We start from the raw sequence: 17,587 nt of genomic DNA, 5'->3' as shown, positions 1-17,587 counted from the left end.
ATAACTGCATGATTTATAATAGCCCCAATTGGAAAACAGCCCTAATGTCCATCAACAAAATTGTCATATAAATTGTGACATATTCATTTAATGGAATACTATATAGCAAAGGATATGAACAAACAAGTTAACACACCACTACATGGCAAGTGTGATAAAAAGTTAAATAATAGGGATGTTAAAACATTAAAAGCAGATTAAATTAAATTATCCCTATAAAGTGCCCATTATTTGGACTCTAAGTATCTCAAGATACAAAATGCACTTCACTATACAAGTATATCATGGTTACATTTCTTTTATCTCTCTCTCTTTTTTTAACATGTTTATTGGAGTAGAACTGCTTTACACTGGTGTGTTAGTTTCTGCTTTCTAACAAAGTGAATCAGCTATACATATACATACATCCCCATATCTCCTTCTTCTTGTGTCTCCCTCGCACCCTCCCTATCCCACCCCTCTAGGTGGTCACAAAGCACCGAGCTAATCCCCTTGTGCTATGCGGCTGCTTCCCAATAGCTATCTATTTTACATTTGGTAGTATATATAAGTCCATGCCACTCTCTCACTTCATCCCAGCTTACCCTTCCTCCTCCCTGTGTCCTCAAGTCCATTCTCTACATCTGTGTCTTTATTCCTGTCTTACCCCTATGTGTTAGCATACAGTATTTGTTTTTCTCTTTCTGACTTACTTCACTCTGTATGACAGACTCTAGGTCCATCCACCTCACTACAAATAACTCAATTTCGTTTCTTTTTATGGCTGAGTAATATTCCATTGTATACATGTGCCACATCTTCTTTATCCATTCGTCTGTCAGTTGACACTTAGGTTGCTTCCATGTCCTGGATATTGTAAATAGAGCTGCAATGAACATTATGGTACATGACTCTTTTTGAATTATGGTTTTCTCAGGGTACATGCCCAGTAGTGGGATTGCTGGGTCATATGGTAGTTCTATTTTTAGCTTTTAAGGAACCTCCATACTGTTCTCCATAGTGGCTGTATCAGTTTACATTCCCACCAACAGTGCAAGAGGGTTCCCTTTTCTCCACAACCTCTCCAGCATTTACTGTTTGTAGATTTTTTGATGATGGCCATTCTGACTGGTGTGAGGTGGTACCTCATTGTAGTTTTGATTTGCATTTCTCTAATAATTAGTGATATTGAGCATCCTGTCATATGTTTGTTGGTAATCTGTATATCTTCTTTGGAGAAATGTCTATTTAGGTCTTCTGCCCATTTTTGGATTGGGTTGTTTGTTTTTCTGATATTGAGCTGCGTGAGCTGCTTGTAAATTTTGGAGATTAATCCTTTGTCACTTGCTTCATTTGAAAATATTTTCTCCCATTCTGAGGGTTGCTTTTCATCTTGTTTACATTTTCCTTTGCTGTGCAAAAGCCTTTAAGTTTCATTAGGTCCCATTGTTTAGCTTTATTTTTATTTCCATTTCTCTAGGAGGTGGGTCAAAAAGGATCTTGCTGTGATTTATGTCATAGAATGTTCTGCCTATGTTTTCCTCTAAGAGTATTACAGTATCTGGTCATTTAGGTCTTAAATCCGTTTTGAGTTTATTTTTCTGTATGGTGTTAGGAAGTGTTCTAATTTCATTCTTTTACATGTAGCTGTCCAGTTTTCACAGAACAACTTACTGAAGCGCTGTCTTTTCTCCATTGTATATTCTTGCCTCCTTTATCAAAAATAAGGTGACCATAGGTGTGTGGGTTTATCTCTGGGCTTTCTATGCTGTTCCACTGATCTATATTTCTGTTTTTGTGCAAGTACCATACTGCCTTGATTATTGTAGCTTTGTAGTATAGTCTGAAGTCCAGGAGCCTGATTGCTCCAGCTCTGTGTTTCTTTCTTAAGATTGCTTTGGCTATTCAGGGTCTTTTGTGTTTCCATACAAATTGTGAAGTTTTTTGTTCTAGTTCTGTGAAAAATGCCATTGGTAGTTTGATAGGGATTGCCTTGAATCTGTAGATTGTTTTGGTTAATATAGTCATTTTCACAATATTCATTATTCCAATCCAAGAACATGGTATATCTCTCCATCTGTTTGTATCATCTTTAATTTCTTTCATCAGTGTCTTACGGTTTTCTGCATACAGGTCTTTTGTCTCCTTAGGTGGGTTTATTCCTAGGTATTTTATTCTTTTTGTTGCAGTGGTAAATGGGAGTGTTTCCTTAATTTCTCTTTCAGATTTTTCATCTTTAGTGTATAGGAATGCAAGAGATTTCTGTGCATTAATTTTGTATCCTGCTACTTTCCCAAATTCATTGATTAGCTCTAGTAGTTCTGGTAGCATCTTTAGTGTTCTCTATGTATAATATCATGTCATCTGCAAGCAGTGACAGCTTTGCTTCTTCTTTTCCGATTTGGATTCCTTTTATTTATTTTTCTTCTCTGATTGCTGTGGCAAAAACTTCCACAGCTATGTTGAATAATAGTGGTGAGAGTGGACAACCTTTTCTTTTTCCTGATCTTAGAGGAAATGGTTTCAGTTTTTTCACCACTGAGAATGATGTTGGCTGTGTGTTTGTCATATATGGCCTTATGTTGAAGTAAGTTCACTGTATGCCTACTTTCTGTAGGGTTTTTATCATAAATGGGTGTTGAATTTTGACGAAAGCCTTTTCCACATCTATTGAGATGATCGTATGATTTTTCTCCTTCAATATTTTAATATGGCTTATCACATTGAATGATTTGTGTATATTGAAGAATCCTTGCATTGCTGGAATAAACCCCACTTGATCATGGTGTATGATCCTTTTAATGTGCAGTTGGATTCTGTTTGCTAGTATTTTGTTGAGGATTTTTGCATCTATGTTCATCAGTGATATGGGCCTGTAGTTTTCTTTCTTTGTGACATCTTGTCTGGTTTTGGTATCAGGGTGATGGTGGCCTCGTAGAATGAGTTTGGGAGTGTTCCTCCCTCTGCTATATTTTGGAAGAGTTTGAGAGGGATAGGTTTTAGCTCTTCTCTGAATATTTTATGGAATTCACCTGTGAAGACATCTGGTCCTGGGCTTTTGTTTGTTGGAAGATTTTTAATCACAGTCTCAATTTCCGTGCTTGTGATTGGTCTGTTTATATCTTCTATTTCTTCCTGATTCAGTCCCTGAAGGTTGTGCTTTCCTAAGAATTTGTCCATTTCTTCCAGGTTGTCCATTTTATCCGCATAGAGTTGCTTGTAGTAATCTCTCATGATCCTTTGTATTTCTGCAGTGTCAGTTGTTACTTCTCCTTTTCCATTTCTAATTCTGTTGATTTGAGTCTTCTCCCTTTTTTTCTTGATGAGTCTGGCTAATGATTTATCAATTTTGTTTATTTTCTCAAAGAACCAGCTTTTAGTTTTATTGATCTTAGCTATTGTTTCCTTCCTTTCTTTTTCCATTATTTCTGATCTGATCTTTATGATTTCTTTCCTTCTGCTAACTTTGGCATGGTTTTTTTTGTTTTTTGTTTTTCATCTTTCTCTAATTCCTTTAGGTGTAAGGTTAGGTTGTTTACTTGAGATGTTTCTTGAGGTAGGATTGTATTGCTATAAACTTCCCTCTTAGAACTGCTTTTGCTGCAACCCATAGGTTTTGCGTCCTTGTGCAAGGCGAGCCTGCAGCGACAGAGGCCAGTGTGATGTTGCAACAGCCTGAGGTGTGCCGTGTGTTCTCCCGGAAAAGTTGTCCCTGGATCACGGGACCCTGGCAGTGGCAGGCTGCACAGGCTCCCAGGAGGAGAGGTGTGGATGGTGACCTGTGCTTGCACACAGGCTTCTTGGTGGCTGCAGCAGCAGCCTTAGCATCTCATGCCCATGTCTGTGGTCTGCACTGATAGCTGCAGCTCGCGCCCGTCTCTGGAGCTAGTTTAGGTGGTGCTCTGAATCCCCTCTCCTCGTGCACTGCAAAACAATGTCTCTTGCCTCTTAGGCAAGTCCAGACTTTTTCCCGGACCCCCTCCCGGCTACCTGTGGCGCACTAGCCTCCTACAGGCTGTGTTCACGCTGCCAGCCCCAGTCCTCTCCCTGGGATCTGACCTCTGAAGCCCGAGCCTCAGCTCCCAGCCCCCACCTGTCCCGGCGGGTGAACAGACAAGCCTCTCAGGTTGGTGAGTGCTGGTTGGCACCGATCCCCTGTGTGGGAATCTCTCCGCTTTGCCCTCTGCACCCCTGTTGCTGTGCTCTCCTCCGTGGCTCCGAAGCTTCCCCCCCCCACCCCCGCTCACCCCCCCATCTCCTCCAGTGAATGGTCTTCCTAGTGTGTGGAAACTTTTCCTCCTTCAGAGATCCCTCCCAGTGGTGCAGGTCCCGTCCCTATTCTTCTATCTCTGTTTTTTCTATTTTCTTTTGCCCTACCCAGGTACGTGGAGAGTTTCTTGCCTTTTGGGAGGTCTGAGGTCTTCTGCCAGCGCTCAGTAGGTGTTCTGTAGGAGTTGTTCCACGTGTAGATGTATTTCTGGTGTATCTGTGGGGAGGAAGGTGATCTCTGCGTCTTACTCTTCCGCCATCTTCCTCTCATTCCCCGAGTCTAGTAATTTAGAACTACAAGCAAATAGCAGAGCTAGAAAATGAACCCACACATTTTGACTCCATACACCACCTAGGAAGATAGATCACATTCCTACCTACACCACAGCAAATAATAAGAGTTCAGATTCTGAGCCAAGCCAAAGTCAAACTATAAAGTATGAAAATAAAATAGAAAATATTCATACAATCATGGGGATAAGGAAAACCTTCATTAAAAGACACAAAACCCAGAAGCTAAAAGGACAATCTTTTTACAGTCATTACATAAAAATAAAATCTCTTACCAAAAAGACACCAAAATAGATTAAATGATATGCTGCAGACAGAGAAAAAATGTTTACAACTTATTTGTTTGTAACAAAGGATTAATGTCCATACCATAAAAGGGGCCCCAACAAGTCAGCAAGGAAATGATAAAGATAAATGATATATAGAACAAAAATTCCTGAAAGCCCATAAACACATAGAAAGTTCTTCAACATCAGTAGCAATCAAAGAAATGCAAATTAAAACAACAGTGGATTACAAGTGCTAAAAACTGAAGAATGACTCTAGGTTGGTGAGGATAAGGGAAATAAATACTTTCATAGATTATTTGTGGTAATCGAAATTGGAGAAGGACATTTTGGAGCCTGGCCATATCTCCCAAATGTTAAATGTTAAGCTTCAGACCCATTAGTTTTACTTGCTATGGGAAAAAAAGCAATTTGTAGAATATCATATACATTATATGTGTATAATGTAATATAATATATACACAGACACATTTATATAAACATATAAAAGAAAATAAAATTTATGAGTATGATATTTGGTATCTCTACAGTATCAGTTGTTATTTCTCCTCTTTCACTTCTTATTTTATTTGGGTCCTCTGTCTTTTCTTCTTGGTGAGCTGGTTAAAGATTTATCAATTTTGTTTACCTTTCCAAAAAACTAGCTCTTGGTTTCATTGTTATTTTCTATTTTTTATCTCTATTGTATTTATCTCCTCTCTGATCTTTATTATTTCCTTCCTTCTGCTGACTTTGCGCTTTGTTCTTCTTTTTCAAATTTTTAGGTGGTAGGTTGGGTTGTTTATTTGAGATTTTTCTTGTTTCTTGAGGAAGGTGTGTATCACTATGGACTTCCCTCTTAGACCCACTTTTGTTGCATTCCATAGGTTTTGGAAAGTTGTGTTTCCATTTTCATTTGTCTTGAGATATTTTCTGATTTCCTATTTGATTTAATCATTTACCCACTGGATTTTTAGTAGCATGTTGTTTAATCTCCACGTGTTTGTTCTGTTCCTGTTTTTCCTTCTGTAGTTGATTTCTGGTTTTATACCATTGTGGTCAGAAAAAAAATGCTTGATATAACTTCTATCCTCTTTAATCTGTTGAAGCTTTTCTTGTGACCTAGTACATGATCGAGAACATTCCATGTGCACTTGAAAAGAATATGTATTCTGCTGTTTTGGGATGTAATGTCCTGTAGATATCAATCAAGTACAACAGGTCTATGTTTCATTTAAAGCCACTGTTGCTGTATTTATTTTCTGTCTGGATGACCTGTCCATTGATGTCAATAGGATGTTAAAGTCTCCTGCTATTAATGTATTATTGTCAATTTCTGCCTTTATGTCTCTTAGTGTTTGCTTTATATATTTAGGTGCGCCTCTCTTGGGTGCGTATATGTTAAAGTATGTAATATCCTCTTCTTGTATTGATCCCTTTATCATTACATAATATCATTACATAATTAATGTAATGTAATTAATATCATTACATAATTTCTTTGTCTTTTGTTATAGCCTTTGTTTTAAAATCTATTTTGTCTGACATGAGTATTGCTATCTCCACTTTCTTGTTTCCATTTGCATGAAATATCTTTTTCCATCCCCTCACTTTCAGTCTGCATGTGTCTTTAGCCCCGAAGTGAGTTTCTTGTAGGCAGCATATTGACCAATCAGTCACCCTATGTCTTTTGAATGGAACATTTAGTCCACTGACATGTAAAGTGATTTTTAATAAGTAGGTACTCATTAACATTTTATTACTTGTTTTCCGGTTGTTTTTGTAGTTCTTCTCTGTTTATTTCTTTTTCTTTTTGTTTCTCCCATTGTGGTTTGATGATTTTCTTTTGTAATGTGCTTGAGTTCCTTTTTTATGTTTGGTTGTGTATCTAATGCAGGTTTTTGATTTGTGGTTACCATGGGATTCATATATGTTGACCCCTAATAATATCAACTTGATTTAAACTGATAGTTGTTTAAGTTCTAACACATTCTAAAAGATCTACATTTTTTACTCCCCTCCCCCACATTTTGTTTTTGATGTCATATATTACATCGTCATGCTTATCCCTTTACTGTTTATTGTAGTTATAGTTACTTTTAAATTTTTTGTCTTTTAATCTAAGTGATCTTAATTAAGTTATCTTCAATCCTTACTATATATTTGCTTTTCCTGTTGGGATTTTCCCTTTCCTGTATATTCTTACTTCTTTTCCATTTAGAGAAGATCCTTTAACATTTCTTATAGGGTAGGTTTATTATTGATGAATTATTTTAGTTTTTGCTTGTCTGAGAAATTCTTTCTCTCTCCTTCTATTCTAAATGATTATCTTGCTGGGTAGAGTATCCTAGGTTGCAGATTTTCCCCTTTCAGAACTTTGAATAGATCATACCACTCTCTTATGGCCTGCAAAGTTTCTGCAAACAAATCAGCTGATAATCTTATGGAGATTCCCTTGTATAAGACTCTGTTTTTCTCTTGCTGCCTTTAGAATTTTCTCTTTATTTTTAACTTGCTGCCTTTAGAATTTTCTCTTTATTTTTAACTTTTGCCATTTTAATTATGATATGTCTTGGTGTGGGATCGTTTGGGACCCTCTGTGCTCCTGTACCTGGATATCTGTTTCCCTCTTTAGGTCTGGGAAGTTTTTAGCCATAGTTTCTTCAAATACGTTTTTGATACCCTTCTCTCTCTTCTCCTTCCAGAACCCCTATAATGTGAATGGTGGCATGTTTGATGTTATCCAAGAGCTCTTGTATGTTGCATTCATATATATATTTTTTTCTTTAGTCTTTCTGTCTGCTGTTCTGATTGGGTGATTTCCATTATACTATCTTCCAGGTCACGTATGCATTCTTCTGTGTCACAGTCTGCTGTTCATTGCTTCTAGAGTGATTTTTATCTCAGATATTGAATTATGTATTTTTGATTCGATCTTCTTTATATTTTCTAGTTCCTTGTTAAACTAATTTGTGTTTGGATCAATTCTCTTCTCTAATTCGGTTAGCATTTTTATTACCAATGTTTTGAAGTCTTTATCTGGTAGATTGGTGTTTCTGTTTCATTATTTATTTTCTCAGGGGTTTTCTTTTGCTCTTTCAATTGAGAGTAGTTCCTCTGCCTTTTTATTTCACTTAACTTTCTCTGTCTCTATGAATTTGGTTGAAACGGTTATCTACTGTGGTCTTGAAGGAGTGTTCTTATGTGGGAGCATCACTGTGCAGACTGTGCGTGCCCAGTGCCTTCAGTGGGAGAGCTGGATTTGATGTGGATGCCAGACACATCCTCCTTCAAGGTGTGCTGGCAGCTATCACCCTGGTAAGTGGTGTGGCTCGTAATGGAAGAGCTAAAGCCTGCACAGGGTGTGAGGCGTGATTTCCTCTCTTCTCAGTGGCCGTCACCACCCTCTCAGGCTCCAGGGATGGGCTCAAGCTGGGTCTGTTCTCTTTAAGTGTGTGTTTTCCCTCCTCCCTGCTCTGGGATCTTTGCCTCAAAGGAGGGGAGTGCTGAAGCAAGTGGGGCTCCTGCACTTACACAGATCTGATGCTCCACCTATGTAGGTGTCTGTGGCTCCACTCAGAAGCAGCCCATGGTTGCATCTTCACCCAGATCTAGTGCTAGGCTGTGGCATGGAGTAGGCAGGGCTGGAGTGTTCAATTAGTTGGGCCTGGGGAGCACAGCGAGGGAGTTGTGGGAATTCCAGCAGCTGTGCTGCCATCAGAAGTCTGGGCTGCTTCTGTGATGCAGTTTGAGTCAGCGCCAACAATGGTTGCCACTGCTCCACCTGGGCTACACCCTGGGCCCCTGGGTTGCCTCTGTCCCTAGATTAAGTCTTTTCTCAGGTGCTGGCTGCCCCATGTCCAGTGCCAAGCTGTGGCATAGAGTGAGCAGGGCCAGCGTGTTTGCTCGGCTAGGGATGGGGAACACAACAAGGCAGCAGCCATTAGGGCAGGCCTCTCTCTGCCCTGCCTGGTGGCAAGCCAGCACCCGAGTGCACCTGATGAATGGAGTCTAGGCTTCTCTAGCTTTTCTGTCTGTCCCAGCAGTTCTCCAAGCAGCCAAGGGTGCTTATCCCCTACACCTAGGACCCCAGGACTGGGATGCCCACTCTGTGGCTCAACCCACTTACTGCCCAGGTCGAGTGCTCACTTGTGTAATTTCTCTTTTCCTCTGATTCCCGTCCCGGGGCACAGGTCCCAACCTGATCGCTTTTCTTCCCTTCCTCCTCAATTACGTATGTAACTTTCTTACAGCCTTGGTTGTACAGGAATCCTTCTGCCAGTTTCCAGTTGGTTTTCCGTGAGAATTGTTCCATACGTAGATGTATTTTTGATGTGTTCATGGGAGAGGTGAGCGCCACGTCCTCTTACTGTGCCATCTTGATCTCACGTCTAAAATTTATGAGTATAAATATAAAGTGAAGTGTTTTCTAATAAATGCACTAATATTTTAGCAGTGGTTCCTGCTGGTGAAAGGAGAGGATTGTGGAGGAAGGGAAAGGGGGTTGTAATTTTTACCCTCTACACTTTAAATTATTTGAATTTTTCATAATGCATATGTGTTTATGTATCACTTGTGTTATTTAGATTTTTAAAGAATAAATCTTGGTTATTTAAGAAAATGTCAAAACTAGGTTCTCATGTTTGCAAATATAACTGTATTTCACAGTTTTGCCATTTGCTCTCTCAGTTTGCTTTCTCTGAGACTATTTACATAATCCAGACAGAGTTAATTTAATTTTTTCAGCCATATTTACAGTGGTCCACTTGGGTAGTACACTGTGGAGGAAGGTCAAGTCTAGCCCAACTTGTGAATAGTCAGAGGTTTTATTTTCACTCCTTTTCTCTTCAACCCTGTCTATAATTCTGGTATCTCTAGTGCTGTGCCTTTGGTTGCCAAGGCCTAGCTGTGAGTGCCAGGCCAGCTCCTAGCAACACCAAGGCCCATTGATAGCGCCAGGCCAGTTCCTCCCTGCCAAGGGCCCCTTTTCTCTCTCTCAGAGAGGACAGTGAGCTGGCATGCACCTTTTGCCCTCTTCTTTCCACTTGTTCCTGATGTAATGTAGAAGGTAGAAAAAATATCTTGAGATCCCCAGGGAAAAAGCATGAGGACAAAAACTATATAGTATCCTATAATTCCTGGGAACAGATAAAAGACACCTATGTTCCTGATGGAATCATGGAGACACTGTACTGGCTGGCTTACCTCTGGCATTCTTATAATGTGAAACAAACAAAAACAAAAAAAACCCTCCTTATTTAATTCATCCACAGTTAATGGTCTTTCTGTGATTTACAAACACCATCCTTACTTATATAGAGTTCCAAGTGGAAATTCAGGGAAATGAGGTGGAATTGGACCAGGCTGTGACAGCTACTCTCTGTCCACAAGGGTGGCTCCCCTATAAATCATGTGGCAGCAGCAGTTGGCTCAGGAGTTCTTCCTCCTCTCAGGGGAGAGCAAATGGAAATAGCTGAGATTGTTTTACTGTCCTTCTGTTCTGCATTGTTCCTTAGAAAGGGCTACAAAAGGAGTCCCTACAGGAATGTATAATATACATATGCTTGTGCTATTTTGCCTGCCAAACCCAGTTTTCATTTGGTGAAATTCTCCTCCCACATAATTCCAGTGGTAATTCCACAATTCCTTCACCCCCTTGAAGTTCTACAAGGACCTACTCCAGACCCACATCACTGATTCAAGGTTGGGAACATGATGCAAGCCAAGCCAGCTGGTGTCAGATCTGGGACTTTTGCTAAACTGTTAGAAGAGATACTCTATTTGCATTGAGTTCGCTCAGGTGGTAGAACATAGGCAAGAATATCTGGTGACTATCTTTACCACCTCCTGGGTACCTGAAAAGGAAGTTAACACATAATAAGGCAGATTTGAAAGATGGAAATGATATTATGTGAGGTCCTAAACCCAACTGTACTCATTCTGGCCATAAGCTACTAAATTCTGTTTTTCTCAAACTAGTGCTATTTTCTTGAATGTTTGAGTGATACTTGTATCACTTACAACCCACAGAATCCTGATCATGCTGATATACCACAGAATAGCCTTTCCTTGACAATTAGAATTTCAGTAAACCATGAACAGGGAGGAATGGGTGAGAGGAGTTGTGTCAAGAAACAGATTAAGACTCATCATAATTGAATATCGGGAGCTTTCACATCCAGCATACCTTGGAGATACTGCAGGTTTGGTTCCTGACCACTGCAATAAAGTGAATATTGTGATCAAGTGAGTCACATGAAGTTTTTGGTTTCCCAATGCATATAAAACTTACATTTATACTTTTCTGTAGTCTACATGTGCAATAGCATTATGTGTAGGAAAAAATGTATATACCTTAATTTAAAAATACTTTATTGCTAAAAAATGCAGACCATCGTCTGAGCCTTCAGCACATCATAATAATCTTTTTGCTGGTGGTGGGTCTTGCCTCGATGTTGATGCCTGCTGACTGATCGGGGTGGTGGTTGCTGAAGGTTGGGGTGGCTGTGGACATTTCTTCAAATTCTCAAAGTAAAGTGGTCAGTGGTTGCCATGGATTCAGAGTGGGGGGAAAGGGAGAGAGAAATGAATAGGTGGTGCACAGGGGATTTTTAGGATAATGAAACTATTCTGTATGATTTTTAGGATAGTGCAACTGTTCTGTAATAATGAATACATGTAATTACACATTTGTTAAAACCCATAGAGTGTACAACACAAAGAGGAACTCTAATGTAAACTATGGATTTTAGCTCATAATAATGTATTAATATTGGTTCATTAGTTGTTAAAAAAAATTACCACACAAATGCAAGATATTATTAAAAGGAGAAACTGTTATGAGAATGGGGGAAGAGAGACATATGAGAACTCTGTACTATCTGCGCATTTTTCTGTAAACCTAAAACTGCTCTAAAAAATAGTCTGTTAAAAATAATAATTTAAATGTGGTTCATGAAATCATCTTTCCAGTAAATTCAAGTTTTGTTTTTTATTTAGTTGGCTTAATTTTTTGATTTTAAAGTATTTTTTGTCATATTCTTATAAATTTAAAAGCAAAATTATATAGAGCAATGATTTTGCAGGCTTATGTATATCTTAGAATATTTTATAGAAACATTCCTAGTTAAGTAAACATTTGAATTTTAGCAATTTTTATTGTCTTTGTAATAGAATTTACTCAAGGTTTGATCTCTGTTGAAATACATTGGTGAATGAAATGGCAGATTTTACTTAAATCTATATTCATTGAATTTTTTAATGAATGAAAAAACCTGTAAATATAGTAATGGCTTCATAATGTCTGCTTTTTTTTTTTTTTTTTTTTTTGCCGTACCCGGGCCTCTTACTGTTGTGGCCTCTCCCGTTGCAGAGCACAGGCTCCGGACGCGCAGGCTCAGCGGCCATAGCTCACTGGCCCAGCCGCTCCACGGCATGTGGGATATTCCCGGACCGGGGCACGAACCCGTGTCCCCTGCATCGGCAGGCGGACTCTCAACCACTGCGCCACCAGGGAAGCCCATAATGTCTGCTTTTTAAAAATAATTCCTTTTTTCCTCCCTAGAGTTTCATCTCATTCATTTGTAACTACATGATCCACATTTTTCTATCAAGTCCGGGATCCTTACAGGCACTGAGATTGCCCACTCATCAAAGTCCACAGATCAAAACCTTTTTGCCTTTTCCTTAGGTATCTTAATGTTTCCATTTACTATCCTTTTGTCATTGCCAAGTTCTTTAGTCCTTTAGGGAAAAAAAGTTCTTCTTTGGAGACTGTAGATCTTTCTGAGAGCTAATGTAAGGATCTATTATTGCCACAAGAGGTAGCCTACCAAGGCAAAAATATCAACGTGCAGGCAGGTTGCTAAAGATCTAGCTATTTCAGCATTTAAAGGAAACAAACATAGAATGAATCAGGAAAAAAAAAAAATTGACTCTAGAGACAGGTAACATGTGAGAAATATGAGATATAAGGTAATAAACTATCCTTGATTGAAGGCAACTATGAAAAATTAATAGCTTATTGATATTTCCCTGATAGCTCTTCATTCATACATGCTCTACTTTAATTTTAAAAATTAATTAAATAACAACTGTTAAGGCGGATGAGTATGGTTGGTTTTGTATAGTTAATTTTGAGCTCAGTGGGCTTGAAGTTAAAATATTTATTTGGTGGTCTGCAGTTAGCTCCCTAGGTAAGGGAAGGTGCTGGCACCTTTTAAGTATTATCATCACCGCAGTGTAGTCAGATTCTCTGGCTCCATCTAACCAGTAGGTTTAAGGTGGTTGCTAAACCAGGTCCAGCCCTCCTGACTCCAGCACTGCACCCTCTGCTGGACACTTGTTCTTCCATTTCTAAATCTGTTGGGACAGGAAATGAATGCAACCCACTCCTTGGAGTGGGGAGAAGAACACATAGCTTGTTGCCCTGAACCCCTCCACTTACCATTTCATTTATATCCTTCCAGTATACCCAGAAGCAAAGATAGCAGATGCAAGAGATCTAAGCAAATACCTACAACTGTTTATCAACTTACCTTGAGTTTAAATACATGAAATCATCCTAGCCTTCTCTGGGGACACACCTGCACATTGTTAAAATATGACATAATCAATTATATTCAATGCCATACTTTTTTGCTCTACCTTGATTACATAGAGCTTTGAGACTTGTGACCAGCAAAAATTAATTCTTCTAAAAAACAACTTTTTTTTTCTATTTCTACTACACTCTGAGTGGTAACAAACCTGTCAAATGAAAAAAAAAAGTTTCACTTGAATGTTTCATAAGTTCTGTAAACTCACTGGTGTTTGAAATTTTTTTCGTCTTTTTTTAAGATAGTAGCTGTCTCATAGTACTAATTTTATTATTAAGCTTAAGTAATTTCCAAATGAACAATATTAACTTTACCAAAACCTAAAAGAAAAAAAAAGCTCATAAAACAACTTAATTAATGGCTATGTTTTAGTTTGCAGTAAAGAAAAACAAAGTCCTTTGTGAAACTTTTTTTGGGGGACTGTGAACATTGCCCTGTAATATTAGTTTCATATTTACATGTTGCATATAAACGTAAGCAGAAAAGCCCATCACTCCCTTTTCCCATGGTAGATCAAAGTGGTCAAAGATAGGGACTGGTAACTTAGGGGGGCCATTGCGAGGAAATTTTTGGTACTGAATTGCCAAAATACAAACAAACAAACAAAAACCCAGGTACTACTCCTCAGGAAACCAGGCAATCAACTCCAGTCCTAAGTAATCAGTTTCCCTTCACAGAAGCCAATAAGCACAGCTAAACCAACAATGAAAGTTTCCACTGCCCTTGCCCTCCTCCCATTCTTTCCTCCCTTCTTCTTCCTTTTCTGTTCTCCATCTTTATTCCAGCCCAACTTTTCCTTATTTTTCACAGACTGACTAATCTGAAATATGTTCCACTAAATACAGAATAACTATTAGTTATCACTTTATTAAAGACACATGTATACCTTCCCCCATTCTCTCAAAACTTTTTTATCCCTGAATTCTCATTTCTTTTCTCACACTTTATTTTCACCTTCTATCTCACACTCATATATTTTTCTCTCTCTCTCCTCTAAGTCCTGGCTGTTGATGTGAACAAAATTTACATTCAAATAAAACAAAGATTTTTTTTCCAGATTTTCATACCAGCTGACTGAGGTTGTAAGCATACCACTTGGGAATTAAGATATACTTTCCTCGAGTTTTTAAAAAGCATATTGATTTCATGCCTTTACTCCCAGTATCCCTCCAGAGAGGAGGATGGACTTTTCGAAAATTGGTTTGGATTGATAAAGTACTTTGCCCTTATTTAAAGAGCTCATCTTGCATCAACCTCTCTTTTCATTCACTAAACAGATTCTGCAGCCCTCCTCATCTGAGAGAATTAGGCCTCCCTTGTCTGCTTTGATCCAGAAAATCATGCTTTCATTAACACAAACATCTCCTGATCTCTGCCATGCACTTTAGATTTTCAAATTATGTATGTGCATCATTTATCAGAATGCTGTCAGGCCCCAGGTCTGCCAGACATTCAAACTGGGAGATCCCGTGGCATGTATGTGGATTCATTTTAAGGGAGGGGCGTGGTGATTGTAATCTTGGTCCCTAAAGTAGCTGTAGTTAGCTGCATATTCTTTATTTCAAGGAAAGAAATGTGGTAGTAAGTACCAAGGATGAGATCTCACGTCTTAAAAAGCAAAATGCAATTCCCGTCTACTCCTTTGAGCAATAGAAGAGATTAAAAACAGCATTTTGTATTGAGAAATGGTATGACTTTGGTGAGTAAGTTGTAAACAGAGTAGTGTTTTTAGTGATATTGTAAACATGCAGCAATATATCAGTAACAATTTTGATATTTGGGAAGTGGAAACACACAGGAAGTTCTTTAATCTTAATGGAAAATGCCCTGAGTCATTTGGTCTGTGTACATGCCTTTCAACAAAATTTTTTTTCAAACTCAAGTCTTCAAAATTATCATCACTTCTGTTTTCTTTGTCCATTCTAACCTTTTCTGAAACAGAGAAAGATAAATACCACCATAAAAAGTAGCATTTAGACTGCCCAGAAACTGTATAATTACAGACTGTGTCCAGAATTTCAATTTTAAAATTCTGGAGAGTAAATAACAATATATAAAGCTAACAGATGACCCAGATACTGGAATTATCAGACATGGACTTTAAAGTAACTATATATTCATATTTCAAGAAAACAGATGACAAGATGCAGGACTTTACCAGATAACAGGAACCTATAAAAAAGAACCAAATAGAAACTCAAGGACTGAAAAAAATACAATTACTGAAACAAAGAACTCAGTAGATAGGTTTAACAACAAACATGAAGACCAGGTATAGCTGAGGAAAGAATTAGTGAACTAGAAGTTAGGTAAGTATAAAATACCCTAATGGAAGCCTGAAGGGCAAAAAGAATAGAAAAATACATTTAAGAGTGAAAAGGACATATGGGATGCAACAAAAGTTCTAACAAATGTATAGCATCATCTCCCTCCAGAAGGAGGCAAGAACAATATTTAAGAATAAATGTCAAAAAATTTCCAGTTGATGAAAGATATCAAGCCATAGTTTCAGGAGATGCTGCAAACCCAGATGGGGTATTGAAAAGAAAACCACACCTACATACATCACAGTAAAAAAGCTGAAAACCAAAGACAGAGAAAATCACAAAAAGGATCCAAAAAGAAGGGTACATTGTTTTTCAAGGAATAACCACGTGATTGAGAACTAACTCTTCAACAGAAAAGATGTAAGACAGAACAAAATGGAATGATATGAATATGGTGTGAAAAAAAATTTGGCAACCAGTGAAAATATCTTTCAAACGTGAAGCAACATAGAAATTTCTGGATCATCAAAGACTAAGCACATTCATCAAGCAGCCTACATGAAAGGGCATGCTAAAAGTAGTTCTTCAGGCAGAAGGAAAATTATCCCAAAGGGAAACACAGCAATGCAGGAAAAAATTATGTTTGCTAAATTTGGGGCAAATCTGAAAGAATACTGACTATACAAAATAACAATAGTATTTTAAGAGTATTAAAATATATGTAGAATTAAAATACATGACAATAATAACTAATGGCACCTGGAGGGTTGAGGACAGTTAATAGAGTTCAGTGTCCAAAAGTCTCAGCATTGACTGGAGTGTGGTAAGAGAACTAACTTATATTCATTCTAATGATACAAGAACACATGTTTACACTTTGTGGGAGTTACTAAAAGAATAGTGAAAGGATGTGTAATAAGCATGCCAATAGAGGAAAAATAAATGAAATGTTCCAGAATTTATTAATTCAAAATAAGGAAGGAGAAAAAAAAGGTATCATAAAGCAGTTGGGAAGTATCAAATTGAAAATAACAAATAATGTGGTAAATATTAAATTAGTTTATATTTTGTGCATTCATTGATTGTTCAGAAATAGCTGGGAAGTGTTATGGGCAAACAAAATCTAATTGACCTGAACTGAAAAATATACTGTTGCTAAGTCACAAAATAATTTTTCTACAAGGAATTTTTTTTTAAAAGTATCAATAGTTGATGATTTTTGCATGATTATGATGTGAGAAGCATTATGTTAATATATCCCATTTTATTCTTTTGAGTTTGTTTATAGGCCTATTATATATATTTTTTTCAAGTGAGTTTCAGGCAGGTTAAATACCAACTCACACTGAAAACAGCAGATCTGGGAACAGAAAACAATTTTTGTTTATTTTTGTTGTTGTTTTATTTTACTCCAGAATTGATACCCTTAATCATCACTATATATGTCAATTTTCTTGAAAAGAAAAACTTAATATTCCATGCATTTTTTAAATGCAGCCATAATGCAACATGGAGGCATCACAGCAAATGTGTGAAACAAACAAGTTTTCAAAGAGGAAAAAAAAAAAGTATTATTTACATTGCTGGGGAGTTGGTCCTTTTTAAATTTCTTTTCCCAGGGGGAAGGAGGGAAATCAAAGATTCTGTCCCAGAGAGGGGGAAAGGTGAGATCTGAGAAGGGGCAGAAACAGGGAAGGAAAAGGTTGTACCTTCATAAGGCGGGGTGGTTTGGGATCAGGCCCTAAACATCATCCTGCTTGAGAATCTGTCGGAGGAAAACAAGTCAAAGGGAGCAAAAGAAGGAGCCACTAGGGCCAGAGGCAGGACAAGAGATGGTATCTTAGGAGGCCAGGGTAAATGGGGGAGATTCAGGGACTAGACATGCTTCCTGGGGGTGGGGGGAATGCAGCCACAATGT

This window comes from Pseudorca crassidens, chromosome 7 (genome assembly GCF_039906515.1).
Source record: "Pseudorca crassidens isolate mPseCra1 chromosome 7, mPseCra1.hap1, whole genome shotgun sequence".
Taxonomy (NCBI): Eukaryota; Metazoa; Chordata; class Mammalia; order Artiodactyla; family Delphinidae; genus Pseudorca; species Pseudorca crassidens.
This window is presented reverse-complemented; position numbering follows the sequence as displayed.